This window comes from Mytilus galloprovincialis, chromosome 14 (assembly GCF_965363235.1).
Source record: "Mytilus galloprovincialis chromosome 14, xbMytGall1.hap1.1, whole genome shotgun sequence".
NCBI lineage: Eukaryota > Metazoa > Mollusca > Bivalvia > Mytilida > Mytilidae > Mytilus > Mytilus galloprovincialis.
In genome coordinates this window covers 1,537,009-1,551,458 of record NC_134851.1, presented here as the reverse complement: position 1 = coordinate 1,551,458, position 14,450 = coordinate 1,537,009, and positions in this window count along the sequence as shown.

Below are 14,450 nucleotides of genomic sequence, written 5' to 3'. Positions count from 1 at the left end.
GGCTAAAAATGAAAAAGACAAACAGAAAAACAATAGCACACACGACACAACATAGAAAACTAAAGAATAAACAACACGAACCCCACCAAAAACTAGGGGTGATCTCAGGTGCTCCGGAAGGGTAAGCAGATCCTGCTCCACATGTGGCACCCGTCGTGTTGCTTATGTGATTACAAATCCGGTAAATAGTCTAATTCGGTAGGTCACATTCATGAAAGGGAAGGGGATTGTAGTTACGACGTAAGGAACATATCCGATATCATTTGTGAAACGGTTATTCCATAACGGTCAACCAACTCGTGATGGCGTCCGTAAAATTTACGAAGGGATGATTTCAACTTCACCATTTGGAACTCTTGGTTTAATAGCTTCCTTGTGAGCAGTAACCCTCTATCAAGAAAATATGTTTAACTTGCCTCTTTTGAATACATCCATAAAACTAAAGCCGATCAATCGGCGAAAGTACATGACTGATTTCAATCAAACTGGGAGTGAAAAGTACAAATAAGAATTGCCAAATTTAATTAATTGGAGTAATTTTGTATAAGTGTGAATATAGCAAAAGATATTACCCTCGGAGACAAAGATAACATGAAAACCTAAGAAGTATCCAGACGAAGACATGATGTTGTAACAAAATCATAGCTACATTTTGTTCAATGCCTAATTGGCGAGGTTATGTAAAATTAGCTGCATATCTATTATTTGTAAACTGATGTACTTCTAAAGTGGGTGGAAATCGTACTACGTATAACAATGTAATTGTTTGATATGTCTTTCCTGTCTACTGGGAAACAATATCTTGTAATTCCAGTAATTAGTTTATCGAGCATACCAATTAGCAACAGTAGCTCTTATATTAAATTTAAAGAAGCCTGGTTATCGTTGTATGCATCTGTAGCAATGTCGTAATAATTTTAGTGGCCTCTGAAAGTTGATTTATTCTATTAAACATGATAGAAATATACCGCAAATGGGTAATGAAGGAAACAACTACATTATGATAACAAGATGTACTTTTCAATAGGTTACAAACGTTATATAATCTATTTAACCACTTTTGAAGCATTCGTAATTCTAATATTTTAAGCAGGAATTTTTAGAATGCTTTTTGAAAATTTTGTAAAATGTACAAATATTTACTCATTGTAAATATATATACACATGTACATAGTTTTGTTCAGCTTTTGAGCAGTAAAAAAATGTCACTATCCAATAGTATTGTGCTATTGTTATAGCAGAAATAATTTCAACAAAATATTTTGTTTTTTGATAAAATATGAATCAAGAAAGTTTTAAAAAATATGAATCAACAAAGTTTTAAAAAATATGAATCAATAAAGTTTTAAAAAAATTTAAATCAAGAAAGTTTTAATAAAATATGAATCAAGAAAGTTTTTAAAAAAATGAATCAAGAAAGTTTGATAAAATATAAATCAGAAAAGATTGATAGTTCAAATAAATTATTTCTTCATGAAATTTTCATGATTTTATTTTCGTCATAAAGTCCCTTTTCAGATCTGTTTGTTATTGCTCACTCTATCTTCTTCACCTTCGAGTTTATGTTTTAAGTTGTAACACGTATATCGTACTGAAAAAATAGTTCTTCCAAAAAGTTATTAAAAGAGAGGCGAAAGATACCAGAAGTCCAAGTTTTCTCTGAATTCTCTAAGCAGGAAAACATACCGATTCTACGAAAACAAAACAAAATTTATATGCACAGGCAACTTAGGTAAACATTTCATATGGGAAATAATTGATAGAAAATACAATTCCTTTCACAAGCCTATAACAAAATATGGAAAACTATATGAAATTCACAACTAGACAATATGACTGGGATAATAGTTGTCTAAAAAAAAATGTGTGCTACATTTTGGCTTTTAAAGTTACAAATATCAAGACATTTGTAATTCGATTTTCAAGCGAGCTTACTTAAATGTATCAAATAACAGTGAAAAAAGCAGCCTGTTTCATTCCGAAAGATGCATATCGTCTACAAAACCAACTGCCATCGACGTTTTAAATGCATTTCATAACAAGAAGTTTTAGACAAAAATCAAATTAACTTTATCAGAAAGTTGTAGCTTCATAAAATCGATGTTTTTCTTTCCAATTTTGACAAGCGACGATTCCCTATTGTCTTTTCAAATATTATTTGCAATCATTGATAAATCTTTTGTTTTTTTCTTATATACGTAGTTATATATAAACATATTTGTTAGTTAATTTTTTCGGGCATTTTAATACTACTTTCAACCATATTAGGTGAATAAACTCATAGATTTAATTTTGTATTTACGCCAGACGAGCGATTCGTCTACAAAAGACTCATCAATGACGCTCGAATCCAAAAAAGTTCAAATAGAGTACGAAGTTGCATAGCATTGAAGACCAAAATTCCTAAAAGTTTTGGCAAATACAGCTAAGGTAAATTATTTCTGAGGTATAAAAGAATCATCTTACTTTAATACCATCTTGGCTTCTGTTTGACCTTAGTGGTTATAGACTTCAAAGCTTTACCAGTGACACACTCGTCATTTCAATGTGAGAAGAAGAGTTAATTTGAAATGAAAGTAAAGAGATTACAATCTTGTCATACCAATAAGGGCAGAAGTGTATATATGGCATTGTCAAGTTTTTTTTCTATGTCACTGTTTACCAAGTCAGGATTTCGTTTGATGTGTTTTATTCCTTGATTTTGCCATTTGATTAGGGACTTTCCGTTTTGAATTTCCCTCGGAGTTCAGTATTTTTGTGATTTCACTTTTTAAGTTCAGTCAGAGTTTACTGAATAGTTTCTTGTTTTATGGGACAATGTATAGAAGGTTTGTTGCATATTATAAATTCAGATCAATTAAATAGTAATACCAAACACGTATTTAAGATCGAAAATATTTAGACGAGATAAACAAAATGGTAAACAGTAAATAACACAAATACATTACAACATGTACAAATAGTATCAACTGGTCAAACTATCTTGATTAACACGAAACTATGATACTGAGAGCTTGTTAAAGTAAAAAAAAACAATTGATAATAAAAAGGAGTTGCATCAAAGAATCCAATCAACTAAAACACCTCCTAGGGATTGGGTGTTTAATCGTCATGGACAGTCAAGGAAGACACATATTCACGTAATTAAAACAATGAACTTTTCAAAACCATCAAGTCATTTTGAAATGATTTAGACTGTTTTATAAAAGTGAAAACGAACATTTATAAATATGGCGCTAACGTTATCGTGTTTATTTGTTATCTTGAATATGATACAAATTATTTGTAATAATAGAACATGTATGTTATTTTTCAGTGAAGCTAATATATTTGTATATGAAAATTCTATAAGCTGTATTATTGTTAAAATATTCTTATATGATTTGCATATTAGGGAATACGTTGATATGATTGGTCGAGACAACTTCCGGTAGTTGATTTTGACGTTGGTTATTTTTCGAAACACGACGTTGCTCGAACTTCTTTTTGCTACCAATGTAATCAAGATGACGGCGATAATAACACGGACGTTACCATATTTATGTTCACTACATGTTAATCGCTAAACAAAATAATACACAAAAAAATCGTTTGAATGATAATAAGAGTTTTTGCAGTTTACTTTTTATCAAATAGCCATTGGGTACATATTTTTGCGTTAACCAATAAATATATTCATGCGCTAGGCCTATTCAATGACACAAATATACAATTTACGTGTGTTAGAGATAACGAGTGTGGAAAAAGATATTCCATTTCTCCAATTTTAAAGAATTATAAGGATTAAACAACTTTTTAAAGGAGTTTATTTGTGTATGAAATGGATCCAGTCAATTACCAGCATTTCATAAAAATTCCTTCAGACTTTTATTTGTTTGTGAGTGAATTGGTCGAGTTTATACACCAATAAATTCCTTTAAAAAGACGTTCAATCCTATATCATAAATATTCTTATCATGTTTCGTCGTCTACATGTTGCAAAATCATGTAATGAAACATGACAGTATGGTGTTCAGTAAAAAAGAGAGCTAAGATATATAACACATTCGGAACATTATCTTTTTCGATTAACTTTCATCAGTAATATAGAACTCAACATTTAAAAGCCGATTATATATCTGTAAAATAATACATGAGGACATATGGGCAATATAAACCTTAACGATAAGCCTTCTCCTCTTAAGGTCAATTCAAGTTTAATATGCATGATACATATTACAACGAGAACAAATTGTTAATTTTGTACCGCCCCTGTTCAGTTCCTTCGAATACCATAGTACGTTCAAGAAAGTCCAATCACGAAATCAATGTAGGAAAAACATCGAAAGCCTTCAAATTGAAAAGTTTGTTTAGCCCTTTGCACTCTATGTAGATTCGTCAATCACCGCAATCTTTTCAATTAAAGGGTTGAACAAGACAGACATAACCTGATATGGTTAATCAGCTGCATATACTATTATACAATTACAGAGTCCAACTACATTGAAACATAGCTTGGAATAAAATACAAGACTGTCTGAATGACATTTCGATTAGTTTAGATTATATATAAGTAGTATTGTCTTCTAAAAGACTGTCTTTCTATATTTATATTGATTGACAGACTGAGGAATCTCTCCAATCTATTCTTGACATGAAGTCAAACGAAATAAAGTCCTTGTAATATATTTGTCCGTATCTGATGGTCCGTGACTAACATATACAGTCAAGTTCGTTAACCATTCCCGGGGCAGTAATTATTTACCAGATACACAGACTTCCATAGAGATTGAATTGTTTCACGAAAGGTCATTTGATGGTTAATTTTCGACTTAATTAAATATATGTATGTTAAGATAAAACCACCAGATCGAATTCCTACCACATAATCAAAGTTCATAAGTAGGTACTATTGGTCTTGTTCGAGACAATATGACATATAAACAACGGTACATTGTCGGCTTATCTGCATGGTCTACCAAAGAAGTGTCCAATAGATTGACAAAACTTCTTTCCGCAGTGAAAGAGGGTCTACAGCAATACTATGAAACAGTTAACTGGCGTAGTGGCATTAACCATATGTGGATTCTAGAGAACTAGTATATATTTGTTTAGGGGCCAGCTGAAAGACGCCTCCGGGTGCGGGAATTTCTCGCTACATTGAAGACCTGTTGGTGACCTTCTGCTGTTGTTTTTTTCTATGGTCGAGTTGTTGTCTCTTTGACACATTCCCTATTTACATTCTCAATTTTATTCTAAATAATTTTAAATATCGGTCTTTTTCTGAAATAAGTTCTATCAAAACCTTTGATTTTTCAACCTGTATAAACATTCCCCGTGTGAAATTAAAAAATCGTCTACAAGAAATAATTAATAACGCATTTCAACATTAAAAACAAATGCATACGCTATGAATATCTTACTTTGGGATACAATAAGGGGTTTATTATTGACGACATATTTGTTGAATTTGAAGGTATATTTTTTCAATAAATTATTGGCATTCCTTTAAGACGATATGTGCACCTCTCCATACCGACCTCTTCCTTTTTCTCATGAATCGGATTTACTTCAAACACAGATAAAAGAAGCCAAACTCATCTAAATTCACATTCAGATTCATTGATGATGTTCTTTCCATAAACAATACATCTTTTCTAATTGGTTTTCTAAAATAAGGAAACGGCACACATGGTTTCCTTTGCGCAATATTTAGACTTTTAACTCGAATTACAAAAAAACAGTTATCTCAATAATTTTGAACAATTTCTCCAATCTTAGTTCCACCTGTATATGGGATATACATTTATGACAATGGTTGCAATAAATTACATTGATTTCCAAGTTAGATATACACCGTTAATTTCACATGCAAAATAAACGTGGTTATTTCAATCTCTGGTGTCATACAACAATAGGCGTTGTCAAGACGTCGATAACGGCTGATCAAAACAAATTGTGAATGCGTAGAAAAAAGATATAGTTCCTTACATATTTTGCATTAATTTCTTTAAAAACCCTATTTCTCAATGTAATAAAAAGAATAATTAATTAAAGAATTCAAATATCGAAAAATATTCAACTCGTGACGGAACAACACTGGTAATTAATTCATGCGCTACGCGCATTCGTGAATTAATGTGTTATTCGGTCACTCATTGAATTTTTTTTCTCTATTAGAATTCTTCAATTAGTACTCTAAGTCCCAACTTATTCGGTATTCGAGAGCTTACAGCTCATATGCAGATTTTATAAAACGTCAACAGTGGCTGAGCAGAGATTTGATGAAACAGGGGTATGTCAAAGAATGTCTCGTCATTTTCCAAAAAGAAAGTTTATCGGAAGGTACCACCACAATGTTGCTAAATATTCAGTATCAACTTTACAAATGATACATGATGGTCATGACGTATAGATTCCGGGTCCTGAATTTATCATTTTATAATTTCAATAACCTTATATAGTATTCTTTTATTTTTCGTGAAAAGTGACCTACCAAAAAAGACTTATGACTGATTGTGAACATCCATGGGTAATTCTTCCACGCCGAAAATGAGGACAAGGTTGTGGCGACCTTGGTTGGTACATATCTTTTGTGATCCGTAGAACATATATAATAAAACGGTCAACAAATTCGTAATTTCTAACGATTTCAACGTCACATTTGAAATTCTTGATTCAATAGCTTCCTCATCAGAAGCAACCCTCTTTCAAGCAAATCATGATAGGAAAAAGTCAAAATATTAAACTCCGTCAAACAAATCAAAGCGGAAAATCTCTTATCAAATGAATATGCATTAAACATTTGTATTTGGTCTTTGATTGGTTATTAAATCCCTTATCAAATGGATATGCATTAAACATTTGTATTGGTGTTTGATTGGTTATTTAATTATTAGTATTTGCATATGTGTATATATATTTGTTTTTCGTTTACTTTTTTACATAAATAAGGCCGTTAATTTTATCCTTTGGTATGGGTTTTGCTTATTGTTGAAGCTCGTACGGTGACCCATAATTATTAATTTCTGTGTCATTTTGGTCTCTTGTTGAGAGTTGTCTTATTACAGTTACTACTTATAATTTAATTCTTAATTTCATTTTAAACCGTAGTAAACCATGACGTTTATGACGTCACGGTCACATGACTAAATATCAAATGTATATATATGAACTGATAAACACAATAACGTCAGCCAATGAGAAGACGCGTTACATTCAAAATTAAATTATTAATACATCAAAAGAAAATTGGTTTCATTCAAAAGTATGGGTTTTGTTTTTAGAAATAAATGATTTCATTATCACATGCGTATTATATTATTCCCATTTTGCATGATCAATATAACATCAATGACCATATAACCAAGTTTAACAAAACATATGGCAAATTCTTCTCAATATCTCATCAGATTTATTTGGTGACATTCTTTCAATTAGCCGTTTCAGAATCTAAAGGACTATGGGTAATTTCATTGTTCGTACCCCAAAATGAAAATAACGTCACGACATTGGTTGAATTTCCATTGTTTTGGACGTTTTCAACCAATCACGACGTTTCGGTGTACATTTTTGAAAATATTACCCAGAATACAATAGATTCTGAAACGGCGAATTTGTTATATTAAAACAGTGTAATTTATTGATTAGTTTTTTTCTTTAATCAAATCAATGACTTGTTTGTAAAGTTTATTCAAGTAAATGTAGCATGATGTAAATGTTCGAATGAAGATTTGTTGAATAATTTGTAGTTTAATAGAACAATGTGTTGTTTTATAGATGAGGGACGAAAGACACCAGAGGGACAGTCAAACTCATTTGAAAATAAACTGGGCACGCTATGGCCAAAAATGAAAAAAAAACAATGTACAGAAGGTGTTCTGCACAAAATAAAATAAGATCAATTAAACAGTATGTCAATGCACGGTATATATAGATATACTAAGATGTGGTGTGAGTGCCAAAAAGACAACTCTCTCATTCAAGTCACAATTTGTAAAGGTAAAGCATCATAGGTCACAGTGCAGACTTCATGTTTTCTATGATCAGAACATTGTGACTATAGATATATTTGCTTGATATTTTAGGTCAATGGGTGTCAGCATTTCTATTAACAGCTACCTGCTTCTGTCATAATTGCGCCGAATAGTTAACAAAAGCATTATGATTTGGTTTATTGTTTCACAACCTATTGGTAGTCTTCGGCAGTTTTCTACTCTATGATCGGGTTGGTGTCTCTTTGACACATTCTCAATTCCAGTTCTCAATTTCATTCAACAAATGTGTTCATATATGAAAAATCGATATGTTCAAATTTTGTAACCATAATATCATCCTCTGTCCTTGGATTGTTACACTACCGAATGAGACATATTACTATTAGTTGAGTATAGTATCACGAAAGGTGACACTAGTAGTGCAAGCAAATGATAAATTTTTAACACAGCTACAAACGACAACCATTGAATTACAGACACATTTTCCACAATCTAAGAAAATTGGTAATTAATCTATAGTAATGTTGTATGCATAAGAAAGAGATATTGTTCAGATTTTAAATGCTGGAATAACAACATAAGATAAGTATGCATTTTCAACATTGGGTTTCAAAACACTCAATCAACAGGGACAAGGGGGGAAGGGAATAAAATTGAAAGGTCCTTCCTTTTTTTTCTTTTATTGATAGCCTTCTTAGTTTAAGAATATATGGTTGCTAAGGACTGTTATGTTCAAAACAAATGGCTGTTATGGACAAAAATCATTCCTAGAGATAAAAACATTACTTCCAGTATTAAAAATGTCATGTCTACTATTCATAGTCTTTCAAGTTAAAAAAATAAGTTATTGCTAATATGTCGTTGTTAGGGACAAAAATGTTGAATTAGGTATTGACAATTCACTTGGAAACTCAACATATACCCTAACGACACTTACCAAAGAGGAAATTCTGGATAATCATAGGTCTGTTCTGTGTTCCTTTGGAATTTCAACCAAAGATGAAGAACTGGATCTTCAATCACTATATTGGATACCTAAACTACATAAGTGTCCTTACAAACAACGGTATATTGCTGGGTCTTCCAAGTGCTCCACGAAACCCCTTTCTAAATTATTAACATCCATTTTATCAGCAATCAAAGACGGGCTTCAAAGTTATTGTGAAACTGCCTATTCTAGAGGGGGCGTGAATCAGATTTGGATACTTAAAAATTCCAAAGATCTTTTAGAGTACATACAATCTAACTCTCTTTCATCTTGTAACAGTATAAAAACATTTGACTTTTCTACTCTTTACACTAGTATTCCACATTCCAAACTAAGAGACAAATTGAAAGAGTTGGTATTGCTTTGCTTTATAAAAAAGAATGGCCAACGTAGATACAAGTATCTTGTCTTAGGGAGGGATAAATCCTACTTTGTAAAGGACCATCTGATTCAAACAAAAAATTCTCTGAAACTGATATTATCAAGATGCTTGATTTCTTCATTGACAACATACTTGTTACGTTCGGAGGACGTGCTTTTCAACAGACTGTCGGCATTCCAATGGGAACAAACTGTGCCCCTCTACTTGCCGACTTGTTTCTTTATTTTTATGAGGCTGACTTCATGCAGGAACTTCTTACGAAGAAAGATAAGAAGTTAACAATATCCTTTAAGTCTACTTTCCGCTATATAGATGATGTTCTTTCACTAAATAATTCAAAATTTGGTGACTATGTGGAACGCATCTATCCAATCGAGCTAGAGATAAAGGATACCTCAGATACAGTTAAGTCGGTCTCATATCTTGACTTACATCTAGAAATTGACAATGAGGGTCGGTTTAAAATAAAACTTCACAACAAAAGAGATGATTTCAGCTTTCCAATTGTGAACCATTTCTAAGTAGCAACATTCCAGCAGTACCTGCATACGGGGTATATATCTCCCAATTGATACGATATTCCCGTGCTTGCATTTCCTATCATGACTTTCTTGATAGAGGGTTACTGCTCACAAGAAAGCTATTAAACCAAGAGTTCCAAATGGTGAATTTGAAATCATCCCTTCGTAAATTTTATGGACGCAATCACGAGTTGGTTGACCGTTATAGAATGACCGTTTCACAAATGATACTGGATATGTTCCTTACGTCGTAACTACAATCCCCTTCCCTTTCATGAATGTGACCTACCGAATTAAGACTATTTACCGGATTTGTTATCACATAAGCAACACGAGGGGTGCCACATGTGGAGCAGGATCTGCTTACCCTTCCGAAGCACCTGAGATCACCCCTAGGTTTTTGGGGGTTCGTGTTGTTTATTCTTTAGTTTTCTATATTGTGTCATGTGTGCTGTTGTTTGGTTGTCTTTTTCATTTTTAGCCATGGCGTTGTCAGTTTGTTTACGATTTATGAGTTTGACTGTCCCTTTGGTATCTTTCGTCCAACTTTTCCAGTATTAAAAATTTTATATTTATATCATTCATAGCCTTCTAAGTTCAAAAATATATGGTTGTTAAGGTGTTTTATGTCGTTGCTAGGGACCTTGACCTCTGACATTGACCTTATTTTATAGATCTTATTATGCTGAACATTTTTTGCAATTCAAGGTTTTTTTTCTATATCTAACCTCTTTTGGGTAATAAGCGAAAAATAATCATTTCGGACCCCAAAAAAACAGTTTTCGTGCCCTAGATCCATATTGAGTTAATTTGATAACGAGCTAAGGTCAAAATTTAGGTCATGACCTTGACCTTTGAACTTAGGTCAGTTTTCTTAGTCACGTAAATTGATGATCATTGGTAAAGATTCTAGGTGGCCACAACTTACGGTTTCTGAGTTTTAGTGGCCAACCGACATCAGTTAATTTTCGAAGGGGCATAACCCTAACAATGAGTCGTTGAATCTTTTCGATCCATATGTAACGAAGAACCAGAGTCTGTTCCGGAACAAATTCCACCTTTTTTCCTACCTATTATGGTCACAGAGTTAGAAGACAACAAGGTTTTCGGTGTTAGGGGAGATAACCCTTGTAAAGTAAATGTTACGGGGTCGTGCCCTCACCACAAGATAGCTTTTGATCAACCGATACCTGATACCTAATATCATTTTAACATGTCGTGTACTTTTTTTGGGAAATTTCGTTAAAGTTTGGCGGAAAGAATAATAATAATAATCAGAAGAAATACAGTAAGGTCTTTCCTTATAGAAAAAGGAAAGACCTTAATGACACGTTTACATTTCTAAATAAATTACTTGAAGTCAGTTTTATTTCTTTATTTCTTTTCATTCTAATCGTGTTTGACATCCTTTATCTCTATAACTTTAAAACTTATTCCTAATTCTATAATCTTATTCTAGTATATTTTCAGCGGTTCATTTTTTTTTCGAAACGATTACTATACGATGTCTGATTATGCAAGTGCACGTAGCAACATGATAATGCATACATTATATTATATACGCAGATCAAATTCAAGACGCAATCTAGTTATACTTATTCATCAATAAAAGACGGCTTATTAATAACAGTGAATAAGCAAACGTGAATAGAACTTTTCCAGTGACTTAGTTTACATGGCATAGCATGGAGCCACTATTATTAATTATTATTATTCTTTCTTTTTACTAAGTTCCTGAATTCCTGGGTATAACCGGATTTTAAAGTTATTTATATCTGATATAATTACTTTGTTTAAACGAGCACCTGCTGAAGACATTATCCCTTCAACGGATATTGTATAAAATTTGAGACTTAAGCTTCTGTTTTTATACGATTAAATGTTCTCTTGTAGAACGAAGACATAAGCACCTTCTATTGATTGCGTTAAATTGCACAATTCTGCAACACTAACTTATTATTTCACATCAAAACATGAGGGACTGGAAAGGAGGTCTTTTAGGGGGTTTTGTTTTCTTTCTTTTTTTTACTTTTCAGTTAATATTTTTTTCCCCTTCTATATAATCTATAGTTTTGATATTTTGTCCATTTTACTTTATTATTCATTTGTTTTCGTTATTATTCTGTAAATCCCAATTAAGACTCTCATACATTCCAAAACAATATTGACCGCTGAAAGGATAAAATGGATTGCAATTTAATTATCTGAACATCTGTTATTTGTGAAGTTATACTCTTTCATCAAGCTTTATTAGTTTAGAAGGAATGACAAACAAATATCTTAGTATCTTATTCTCTATAAATTGATATTGAAATGAATTAGTGTAGACATAGTTCACCATCGTTAATACTCAATTCAATTGTATCCGTTATAAACTTGTCTTACCAGCGTCAGATGATTATTTCAATGAGTAAGTTTTGTCTCGAGTGTTATACATTTGACCGGACATATATATTTACGGTAAATCTGAAAACAGAACGATAATGTAACAGATAATATAAAAGATTAAGCATGTTTCTGACCAAAATCTAATAATAATTAATTTCAATATTTTGATGGTTAGTATTGTTGATTTTATTACATTTTCAAATATTGAAACAAAAGGAATCATCATATACATGGTGTCTGTGACGTTCGAAACTCTTATTAATTTACTTGAAATAGCAAAAACAAGCATATATTGTTTTGAAAAAATCAAGAAAATATTATCAAATAAAAGAATTAGGTATTTATTAATTGATTTCAATTGGAGCATTTTATCTTAGTATAAATATATAAAAAAAAACGGAATCAACAACTATAGATCATCAAAAGGCCTTCAACAATGAGCACATCCCATTCCGCATAGTTCGATAAATAGACTTTTTAACGATCATTTATTAGCATAGAATGAATGTTTTTAAATACAAACTTTGAAGTGTGGAACATAGCGATTTATTCAAAAGCTGAGTGATGTTATGAAACTAAACAGAGTCTTACTGATTTTAATTGAGTGGGGTATTTTTAATCGGTTCATTGTTTATGTCAGATAAGTTCGGAGTACCAACTATCATTCCCGGGTTTTGTTTTAGGGTTTCGTATCACCTGCAATTATCCCTTATTTAGTTTGGTTCGTGTAGCTAAGTTTTTGGTTTCAATGCTGTGTTTTTTATCCGTTGGTCTTTTTTTTTTTTTGCATGGCGCTGTCTGTTTATTTCCGATTATTAGTTTGAAAGTTTTACAGTTTTTTTATCGAGTTAAGTCATTTCAGATGATATTTTTATGTGTATTTTAATGATGTAGTGTTACACTATAGTTCCAGGTAAGGGTGAATGTTGGGACCTGTTAAAACCCAATGTATGCTAATGCACATGTCCTAAATCAGGAATCTGTTCCTTATGTCGTAACTACAATCCCGTTCCCTTTTCACGAATGTGACCTACCGAATTAGACTATTTACCCCTATTTGTGAAATGTTTGCCTATTGGTTTTGTTTGTTTTGTTCACACATCGTTGTCAATATAATGGAATTTGATGCGACTGTCATACAAGTGAGAGGTTTAGCTAGCTTTAAAACCAGGTTCAATCCACCATTTTCTACATAAGAAAATGCCTGTACCAAGTCAGGAATATGACGGTTGCTATCCATTCGTTTGATGTGTTGGAATTTTTTATTTTGCCATTTGATTGGGGACTTTCCTTTTTGAATTTTCCTTGGAGTTCAGTATTTTTGTGATTTTACTTTTTGTGCAGTGGTTGTCGTTTGTTGGTGTTGTTCACATCATATGTGTTTCTCCTTTTTATATTTAAATTCAGGAATATAACAGTTGTTATCCATTCGTTTGATATGTATGAGCTTTTCAGCTTTTGATTTTGACATTTGATAAGGAACTATCCGTTTTAATAAGTTCAATATTTTTGTAATTTTATTTTTGTTGGTTTCCTGTCTGAAATGTTCTACACTAGTCATTCTTGAAACCGTTATAGCCTGTTGTTCAGTGTGAACCAATGGTCTTTTTTTAATGCCATACTTTGACCTATGATTGTTATTTATTAAAACATTGTGACTTGGAATTAGAGTTGTCTCATTGACACTCACGCCACATCATATCTTTATCATTTAAAATATTTAATTTTTTTCTTTCTTTCTTGGTTGCTTATCTTGATGTCATATTTGGTAGCAACTTGTACCCAATATAGCTAATATATATAGGAAGATGTGGTGTGAGTGCCAATGAGACAACTCTCCATCCAAATAACAATTTAAAAAAGGAAACCATTATAGGTCAATGTACGGCCTTCAACACGGAGCCTTGTCTCACACCGAACAACAAGCTATAAAAGGCCCCAAAATTACTAGTGTAAAACTATTCAAACGGGAAAACCAACGGTCTAATCCATATAAAATAAAAAGCGAGGAACGAGAAACACGTATACATATAAATATACCTGATTTTGCCATTTTTGGTTTTATCTATGTTTTCATTACACAAAACGTTATATTTACGGTCATATTGTTTTGTTTTGTTGTGTGTTATCAATCAACTATGCTATTACATCTGTGTACTAAGAAAATGCCTGTACCAAGTCATGAATATGACAGT